This window comes from Armigeres subalbatus, chromosome 2 (genome assembly GCF_024139115.2).
Source record: "Armigeres subalbatus isolate Guangzhou_Male chromosome 2, GZ_Asu_2, whole genome shotgun sequence".
NCBI lineage: Eukaryota > Metazoa > Arthropoda > Insecta > Diptera > Culicidae > Armigeres > Armigeres subalbatus.
In genome coordinates, this window is record NC_085140.1 from 433013989 (window position 1) to 433021146 (window position 7158).

At 42.9% G+C, this 7158-nt stretch overlaps 1 long non-coding RNA gene across 1 annotated transcript; it reads left to right on the top strand.

Moving 5' to 3' along the window:
* Positions 1–784, top strand: LOC134217977 (uncharacterized). The gene is made up of 2 exons (XR_009981207.1): positions 1–134; positions 190–784. It is a non-coding gene; the product is annotated as an uncharacterized LOC134217977 (long non-coding RNA).
* The last annotated feature ends 6374 nt before the right edge of the window (positions 785–7158 follow it).

Here is a 7158-nt window from a genome sequence, read left to right on the forward strand (position 1 = left end):
AGATTGTCTGTTAAGAAAAAAAAAACATAAACAACACACCAGTTCGTCGGTGATTGCGACGGTTACTTTCCCCGGAAGTGCCGCAGGATGCCAAGCTGTTGTTCCCAATCGCTTCTGGAAATCGGAATTAAGTGGTAAGGTAAGAAAATCTAAATCAGTATGCACCTTAAAACAACCTTTATTTTTCAGGATCAGTATGAGCGACGATTCAAAGTTGGCGACCTTCCCCACTTTGAAGGTGGATACGGTTCCACATTTTCATTTATATTCAGCTTACATCTAAACAGACAACACTGAATAAACAAATAGACGCCACTATAAAAGGTTCGAAGCAACATCTCTCCATCCTCGGTTGCGCCCCACGCTCGTCAAATCGATTTACACTTGGTTCGCCCACCAAGCTCGCTGTGCTCCATGCCTTTTTGTACCTGCCGGGTCGGAAGCGAAAACCATGTTTACAGTGTTGCTGTCCGGCATCTTTGCAACTGCCCTGCCCATCGTACCCTTCCAGCTTTAGCACCGTTCTTTTGCACACCGCCAAAGATAGTCCTAAGCACGTGTTAGTAAGTAATCCCTCATGTGCTGCTAAAATCTTTCACGATTTGACTGTGGAATACTGCCGTGAATCGCATATTTGTCCCATATGAATAGGAAACCCAGCAAAGATGGGACAGATATGCGATTCACGGCAGAATATAATTGTAATTGTAATTTCAATGAATATATAGAAAATATAGATAAATAATATAGAAATTTCCATCAGAGCCTTGCAAATCTGCAGGAGGCAATCAACAATTAGAACGTTTTACAATGACAAATATCATCCCAGCCGGAAATCCGATCCTTTTCCAAGCGGCCAATATTCCTTTGTTCGTGTACACATGTATCCGTTTCTATACATCACGTCCATTTGAGCATATCAAAAAGACTTCGCTGGGAGTTGAGCATATTATCGGATACCCTACGGATACCAGGGTGTCAAATTGAATCCCTCAGTAGATTAAAATAGAATATTTCAGGAATACCTGATAACATTCTTCATGGATTTTTAATTGAATCATCCTGCGGGTCTAATGAGATGTTTTAAGGAATTCACATAGTGAAATCAACTTTAAACTCCCAATGGAATTGTTCAGGGTTTGCAATGAAATCCTTTAAAGACGCCGAATAGAGTTCACAAGGTTTTCCGATTAAATGCTTAAGAAATTTAAATAAAAGAAAAGATAGGAACACCGTCTTCGATCATAGGTCGCGCAGACTGAATACGTAACACCTAGCATTAGACAACGGTGGACCAGTGGAGAATTTTTCGCTTTACGAAAAGTTTTCTTCTCACTAGGGCGGGAATCGAACCCACACACAGCACACAAATGCACCCAGACAAATGACGCCGCTAATAGTACGGCCGTGAAGCCCACAATTCCAAAATACATAGAATCCTGTAGTGATTCCAGTTGTAATCCACCGAAGATTTCAAATGCAATTATCTAGAAATCCAAAAGAATCCTTCAGGAATTTCAAATAGAACCCTTTAGAAAAACAGATATTCTGAGCGCAAATCTGTAGTAATTACAAATAATCCTTTATGGATTCTACTTGATTCCTTCATGGACTCGTCGCACCAGCTGCGAGGCGGCAATTTCCCAGTTGGGGATGTAATACCAACGAAGAGGAAGAAGGATTGCATAAAGAGTTTTCCAGAAGACTGAATAGAATAGAATCCTCCAGTGGTTCCGAATAGAACCCTAGAATTCTGTATTGATCCGACTGGAAATCTCCATTGATTAATAGGATCGGAGTTCTCCAGCGATTCCGAATGGAATTCCTTACGCATTCTGATTGGAAATCTTCCAATTTGAGTGGAATCCTTGAGGTAACTGTAAGAATGGCATGCTACTCGGACGCGTATCTATAACAAACTGATTTATTGATGGCTTTCTCTTTAGTGTCTTACATAGGAATAAGTGTTTGTGTGTGTGTAACATTTATAATTGGATAAGGGCTCTTCAATGGTTAACTATACTCATGTCACATCTCCCTTTCCAAAACCGCATTAATAATATTCGAAATCGTCGTTTCTTCTGCAACGAATCAGTCTACCACTTCTTGTGCGCTGTCCCACCTGTTCTTCGCTTTGATGATTCTCTACGACTGTCTCAGCAAGCATGTGTGGTACCCTTTCCGTTGGGCACTTTTCAGGATCGGTATCCGGAGGTGGAGTCTTATATTCCGAAGTCGTAGGCTCAATGTTAATCGGCGACGAGATTGTTCTTCTTATATCGCGGGCGTTTCTGCGCACTATCTGACCATCTGAAAGTTTCACCAAATAAGATCTCGGCTGTTCTAGTTTTTTCTCGATATCACCCGCTTCCCATATCCGTGACCTTGTATTGCGTATCATTACATGCTGCTTTTCTGTGAACTCCGGAGCATCCTTACCTCCTCTGTCGGCATATACTTTTGCTGTACTCGTTTGGCTTCCAGCTTCTCTGGAACCCTGTCGACAATAGATGGTTCCAAGGACTTCTGCATGCTCGGTAAAGGTGTTCGCAAACGTCGTCCCATGAGCCGCTGGCTTGGTGATTGTAACTCGTTATCCATTGGTGTGTTCCGTAACAGCATCATAGCTAGATAAATATCTGTTTTGTCTTCTGAACATTTTTTCAACAATTTTTTGGTTGTTTGATTGAATCTTTCTGACAATCCATTACTACGAGGGAAATGAGGACTAGAGGTTACGTGATCGAAGCACCATTCCTTGCTGAAGTTGGCAAATTCACTTGAAGAGTACTGTGGACCATTGTCAGTATATAGGATTCGAGGAATTCCATGACAAGAAAACCATCTTTTGAGAACTGCAATGACTGCTCTGCACGAAGTTTGTTTCAGGCGCTCAAAATCGAAGTATCCTGAATAGCTGTCTGAAATTAATACATAGTCCTCTCCATGGAAGTGGAACAGATCAGATCCGACGATCTCGAAAGGCAAGGTAGGAACTTGATTGTTGATAATTGTATGCTTCTGATTCGAACGTCGATACTTTTCACAAACAGTGCATACTTCCACCATCTGTTTTATCTCAGCCGTCATTCCAATCCAGAATACTTGTTGCCTTGCTCGACTTATACACCCTTGGATTCCTGTATGCCCTGAGTGGATAATCGCTAAAATCTTAGCTCTCAACTTTTTGGTATGACAATTTGGTGCGATTTGAATACCATACCTTCGTAACAAGCCAATTCATCACGAAAGTTCCAATATGAGCGCAGTTCGATTGGAACGTCTCGCCTGTCATCTGGCCAACCGGACATAATGATCTTCGAAAGTTGTATAAGTTCTGGATCATTTGCACTTTCTTTCTCTAGTTCGAGTCTTGCAGGTTGAGACATTTGAAGCAAGATATGAACCTCCAATTCATCCGTTTTCTCTGGGGCATCATGGTTGTCTACGTCTCTGCTAAGAATGTCTGCTAATGGAATGTCCTTCCCTTTTTTATATTGGATCCTTGGATCGTATTGCAAAACGTCCAATAGAATTCTCTTGAGTCGTGGAGGAGCCCTATCCAAAGACTTCTTGTAAATCGATTCAAGAGGTTTATGATCAGTTTCAATGACTAGATCTTTTCCATAGATATACTCATGGAACTTATTACAGGCGAAGCGGATCGCAGCAGCCTCCTTTTCGATCTGTGGATAGTTTTCTTGTGCCGATGTAAGGGACTTTGACGCGTATGCTACAGGTTTTTCGTTTTGCAACAGTACCGCCCCAAAAGCTTTGGAACTCGCATCTACCGAAAGAGTTACTGGGGCATTGACATCGTAAAAACTTAAAACAGGAGGTGAAATCATCAATTGTTTAATTTTACAAAACGCATCCTCTTGCTCACGATCCCAGAACCATTCGACATCCTTGATCAACAATTTTCTCAGAGGCTCGGTAATGGCTGAAAGATTTTTGATGAATTTCCCCACGTAATTGACTGTCCCTAGAACGCGTTGTAATTCCAATTTACATGTTGGTGATTTGAGCTGCATGATAGCTTTCAACTTTTCCGGATCTGCCTGTAGACCTTGCTGTGTTACAATATGCCCCAAAAATCTAACTGATGTTTGATTGAACATACATTTTTCTCTATTCAGTTTCAGTCCAGCCAATTCGATCCTTTTCAAAACAATTCTTGTCAATTCCTCTAACCTGTCTTCCGTTTTGGCATGGATGAGTATATCATCCATCGAACTCTCAACGCCCTCTAGTCCCATAAGCAAGTTGTTCATTAACTTTTGAAAACTTCCGGGGCTGACGCTAATCCGAAGGAAGCCTTTTGCATGTATATCTACCCCAAGGAGTTGAAAAAGCCAGATATTCCATCGATCGTTCCGATACAGGTATTTGCCAAAAACCTTTTTTCATATCTAGTATAGTGAAAAACTTGGAGTGGCATATACGAGCAGATATTTCTTCAACTGTCGACAGGGGATGCATTCGACGGAGGAGGTTACGGTTAACTTGAGAAGGGTCGATACAGATTCGCAGCTTACCTTTTTGCCTAACGATAACCATTGCGTTTGTTACCGGTGTTGGTTTACTGATAGGATGAATGACACCCATTCGCTCCATCGTGTCCAGTTCGTCCTTCACTGCTCGCCGTAATGCATGAGGAATTCGCCGTGGAGGAAAGGTGACAAAGGTAGGGTTATCGACTAGGTCTATGTCGTAGACGAAATCCTTGACGCAACCAAGACCTTGAAACAACGATTGTTCCATACTCAGCTGATCCACTCTGGCAATAAGGTTGAAACGAACACTGGTTTTTCTTCCGAGAATAGGAGTAACTTCACCATCAACCACTTTGAATGTTGCAGTGTTCAACTTTCCTCTGACAACCACCGGTAGTTGCGCTTCACCGGCTACACTCATTTTGTGGTTACTGTATGAAACCAGTCGTTTGGTTTTGGACGGAAACATTTCAAATCCCAGCTCACGGATTACACTAATTGGTATCACGTTACAGGCCGCACCACTATCAAGTTTGAACACCACGGTTTTGTTTTTGATCTTCACTTCCTCGTACCAAGCTTCTTCGGAGCTCTCGTCGTCATCCGAAATACTTCCAATGAAAAGCTCTTCTACTGATAGCTCCTCTTCTTTTTGACAGAGCACACTTTTCACAGATTTGCTTTTCGAAACACTACTACCGCCTGCTCCGAAGCACCGCCCAGCGAAATGTCCCACCTGGTTGCACTTAAAGCATGTTTTTCCATAAGCCGGGCAAAAACCTCTTTGATGTTCTCTGCCGCACCGATTACACTGCACAGTTTCGTTCTTTACTACGCGACGGGCTTTTGCAGCGTTTTGTTTTGAAATCACATCCACTTCAGCTTCTGGCTGCTTTCTCATTTCCTGATACTGTTTCAGGGACAACTCATAATTTCGAATTATATCGATGGTTTTTTGCAAGTCCAACGCATCGTCAAGAAGCTGCGGAACTAATTTGTCGTACACCATTCCCGAAATCAACCGGTCTTTCACGAGTGAGTCGTGCAGAATACTGAATGAACATTTCTTCGCTTGCTCGCGCACACGCGTCAAAAAGGCATCGAACTGTTCCCCTTCTTGTTGCACAATTTTCCCATACACATAACGTTCGTATGTGAGGCAAGACTTGGGAACGAAGTAGCTATCAAACTTTGCTTTTAGCACACCAATATCACTTTCTTGCACGTCGGTGAGTCCGAAAGTATCCAACACACGCACACAATCTTCACCGATGCAGCTTAGGAAGGTAGCTGCTTGCGTTTGTATAGGTTTTTGCGAAAGCTCCGTTGCCACTGAATACCAGTGGAATTGACGCCACCAAAGCTTCCACTTCGCCGCCATATTTTCTTCAATCACTAGTGGCTTGGGGGCTTAATTGATGCTCCCTGCATCAATATGGCTTTTTCCTCAGACATATTCACTTTCTCTAGTAATTTCAGTTACTATTACACAACTCGCGCCACCGGACCGTGATTTTGCGTTCGTTTTCCGACTATTCTGACACCATGTAAGAATGACATGCTACTCGGACGCGTATCTATAACAAACTGATTTATTGATGGCTTTCTCTTTAGTGTCTTACATAGGAATAAGTGTTTGTGTGTGTGTAACATTTATAATTGGATAAGGGGCTCTTCAATGGTTAACTATACTCATGTCACAGTAACCCGACAGGACTCCTCTTAGGATACCGACTGTTATCCTTCTGGCATTCTCTCCAAGGTTATCGGATGGAATCCTCCATGGAAGATAACGATCCAGTGCATGATCATCTGTATTTATTATTCAAATCCTTTCAAATTCCGAATAAAATCCGTATACATACGTGAATGCATATGGAACTTTTACAGGGTAACTGGAATCCACCAGGGTTTCCCAATTCTTAATGAAAATCTCCTGTTATTCCCGGCGATACCCAATGGAATCCATCAGGGATGGGTGATAGAATCCTCCAGGGATTCTCGATGGAATGATCTGTGGAATCCGTTAAGGCTCCCTGTATAATCCTTCAGAGATGACCAAGGGATGGAAATTCTTTAGGGATTTCCAGTGGAATGCTTCAGTAATTCTCAGCGGAATCCTTCGGTGATTCCCAATGGAATCCTTTAGGGATTCCCAATGTATTTCACATCCTCCAGGGATTCCCAATGGAATACTTCAGTGGTGGCCGATAGAATCCTCCAGGGATTTCCGATTAAATGGTCTGTGGAATCCTTTAGGGCTCCCTGTAGGATCCTTCACGGATGGGAATTCTTCAAGGATTCCCAGTGGAATGCTTCAGTGATTCCCAGCGGAATCCTTTAGTGTTTCCCAATGGAATCCTTCAGTGATTCCCAATGGAATCCTCCAGGGATTCCCAATGGAATCTTCCAGGGATTCCCAATGGAATCCTCCAGGGATTCCCAATGGAATCCTACAGGGATTCCCAATGGAATCCTCCAGGGATTCCCAATGGAATCCTCCAGAGATTCCCAATGGAATCCTCCAGAGATTCCCAATGGAATCCTCCAGGGATTCCCAGTGGAATCCTCCAGGGATTCCCAGTGGAATCCTCCAGGGATTCCCAGTGGAATCCTCCAGGGATTCCCAGTGGAATCCTCCAGGGATTCCCAGTGGAATCCT